The following is a 3,636-nucleotide window of genomic DNA, read 5'->3' on the forward strand; positions in this document are numbered from 1 at the left end:
AACCACAGATTTCCCTGTCTCCCCCTCCTCCCACCCCCTAGCCTTCCCCGCTAACCCACCACCCAATCCCACCTCCTCCAAGGCAAGGTCTCCCATGGCGCGTCAGCAGAGCCTGATACATTCAGTTGAGGCAGGTTCAAGCCCCTCCTCCCTGTACCAAGGTTGCACAAAGTGTCTCAAAATAGGCATTAGGTTCCAATAAGCTGTCTCATGCACTAGGGACAGGGCCTGGTCCCACTGCCTGATGGAAGCAGATGCAGAGATCCACAGCTGGGTCCCAGATGGAGCTCCAGGAGTCCAATCGATGAAAGAGAGAAAGAGAGAGAGAGAGAGAGAGAGAGAGAGAGAGAGAGAGAGAGAGAGAGAGGAGAGGGAGAGGGAGAGGGAGAGGGAGAGGGAGAGGGAGAGGGAGAGGGAGAGGGAGGGAGGGAGGGAGGGGGAGAGAGAGAGAGAGAGAGAGAGAGAGAGAGAGAGAGAGAGAGAGAGAGAGGAGGGATTCTATGAGCAAGAGATATTGGGACCATGATTGGAAAAAGTACAGAAACAACTAGCCAAACTAATGGAAACACATGAACTGTGGACCAATAGCTGAGGAGCTTCCATGGTACTGAAAAGTTGTTTTTATTAATACTTTGAAAATTTCATACATGTATGAAAATTATTTTGATCATTTTCTCCACCCACCAGTGTGAGGATTTTTTAAATCCTTTTATTTTTCTTGTCCTGTAGTTTGCTTCACAGCCATTGTAGCTGTTTTGTGACAGAATTTTTGTGTGGAGAAGCAGTACTTACACAGTTACTCACCCCAGAATGGGAGCCCAGAGCTGGCCAAAGTAACTGTTACACCTGTGCCTAATTTGGTAAACCAATTTTTTTAATTGGTGTTACTAACAGGATTATAGATGAATGGCTACAAACAAAGAAATTGGATAACTCAAAAGTAGCTGCAGTGTTGCATAGCTCACCCCAACATGGTGACTACTCCTAAAACCTGCACTCATGGAACTCTGTACACAGCTTGCAGGCAGCGTGGCATTCTGGAGCATCTTTCCTTTTTGCAGTTTTGTTGGTCAAAGTCTCCAGCTCCTGGAACGTGTACTTCTTTTTTTTCACTGCTGGGGAGGTATCTTCTATAATATCCCAAGTTCCTGTTCTCCCTGACAGATGACCTTTTGTGTAGCTCCTGAGGTTCAGTTGCCTCCCCTTTCTTTCACTGCAAGTGTTTCATATTGGATAGGATGTTGCAATTCAGAGCAAAATGCCACACAACAATGTAACTCAAGTGTATAGCTTGCCATTTGGTGTTTTCATTTATTTTCTGAATGACTAGATTAATTTACTGATGGCTGTATTCCTCCTGAGTGTTAATACTCTGGTTTTGCTTTTTTAGGATACTCAGAATATGGTGTACCCAAAACAACAAAGTGAGTGACTGTAGCTAAATTGAATTTGTTTCCACTTCTCTCTTCTTATAGCTCTGGAAAGTGATGCCCACTTTCTTTCATTTGTAAGGAAGATAATTAAACTATTAGCTGATTTGAAAATGGAAATACAAGGAGGCAATGTACAAAGTTAATATTGATTATCCTCCTTCTCAGTGAATAAAAATGCGTTATTTGGCTAGACTTTGGGCAGGATAGCAGCTCCTCTTTCTATGTCCATACCTAGAACCACCAGTTATTGCTATTATTTATTGATTTCAATAATGTTCTGGTACACAAACTGCTCCCAAAGCTGTTATAATAAAAATGTTGATCCTTTGAAAGAACATTGTTGGGAGTCTTTATTGTAAGATGTATTATTACAGGAGGGCTCCTCTGAACTTCATATCTCTGCAGTTCTCACTGACAAGCAATCCAACCTACCATTTTGAACTCAGACTGGGATTTATCACCATTTGCAATGTTTCTGAATGTGTGCTCATACTTGAATACATTTCATCACAAATTTCCTCTTTTAGATCCTAAGGTCACAAATCCAAAATTAGTTTCCTATGGAAAAACAGAAATATCACCCTGTACATGCATCCTCAGGAGGGTTGAGAGGAGACTATATTTTATACCTTTGAGTGTGTCTAGCAGCATTGTTTGCCTGATGGTCCTTTCCTCCATCCTCAGTGTTCAGAGTATGAACTTATATTTGTTGATCTGCATCCTTCAAGAGACTTTTCTCTTGGCTGAATTACTTATTTTACTCTTAAAATTAGACCTAGTAACTACACTTATGGTATAGTTATACAATCAAAACATCTTTAGGTGATAATCTGAAAATTCACTCTGTACTGTGTAAACTACATCCACAAGTGTTAGAGAGTGTGTCATAGATGTGTTTGTGTTTTGGAGAGTCAGCCACCGAACTTCTTCTTATCCAGTTTCCAAGAAGATTTTTTCAGAGGAAAGGAAGAGAAGGCTGCCAATGGACTCTTTATATAAACAGTGGAAATCCACATTTGCTCACCATTTGCCCACAGACAGAACCTGCAATGCAGGCTGAACTTGCTCTTGATTCCCATCCCATTATTGTATAGGACCATTGAACATCACTTCAATGTGAAGTTGGATATTAATATTTCTCTAAGCTAAATATGAAACATGTCTAGATCCCTGGAATCAAAGTCATTAGTTTAACTGTCATATGACTCATTCATAAGTAAATGCATGACAAATTAATATTCAGTGAACCAACAAATAACTATATGTTTAAATAGAGCGTTTTTACATTTAATTCTAATGCTCCATTAAGTGGCTTTTGCTTCATGGACTTGATGTTCTGTCAGTCTACAAATACCACATAAAAATGTTTATAATGTGCAGTAATTTAGTATTATATAGAACCATGTCAAATTTAGACCTTCATAGTGAATTCATTGGACTATTTATATACATATTTCCAAGCATAGAGTTGTAACAATTCTACTTTGTGAATGTGTAATGTGGGGCTAATATATGCACATGTATGCACATGGTACATAGGGAACAATTGACAAAAATGAATAGCATTATAATTTTCTGGGTCTCTAATAAAGGAGAAAATAAAATAATAAACATACTGAACTCTCTGTATTAAATGAGTGTTTTTATACTAGTATCCCCTAATATTCTGTAGACATATGACATGTAAGTATGTATATGCATGCATAATATATATGTAATATAACATAAAATGTATGTTAAATTTTAATTAATAAATGCCATATATCATATATGTAGAATATCATTTAAGAAATCAGTTCAAATAGCTCATTTTTTTGAATTTTTCATCTTAAAAGTTCTAGCATATTAAAGTTTGCATTATCTTAGTTTCCTTTTTAGAATTGTATTTATTCATAGAGAAAATATTTTAATGTGTTTACAAAATCTCTTTTAGTAAAACACAGGCAATAAGTCTATTAACTAGGAAGTTATTTAGTCATTCTCATTGTCCCTTAATTGTTTATACAGATATATACACACAGAGACATATTATGTACACATATGAAAGAGTGAATAAATTTAAAAAATGAGAAAATATACTTATTTTCATTTTTTTCTTAGGTTTTTCAAGTGAAAGGAGAATCTTACCTGTGTGGATTACCTAACATTTGTTATTTTCATACATAAATGTTTAGAGCTAGGTCCATATTCTTTCAATGACAGA

Source organism: Peromyscus eremicus, chromosome 13 (assembly GCF_949786415.1).
Source record: "Peromyscus eremicus chromosome 13, PerEre_H2_v1, whole genome shotgun sequence".
Classification (NCBI taxonomy): domain Eukaryota; kingdom Metazoa; phylum Chordata; class Mammalia; order Rodentia; family Cricetidae; genus Peromyscus; species Peromyscus eremicus.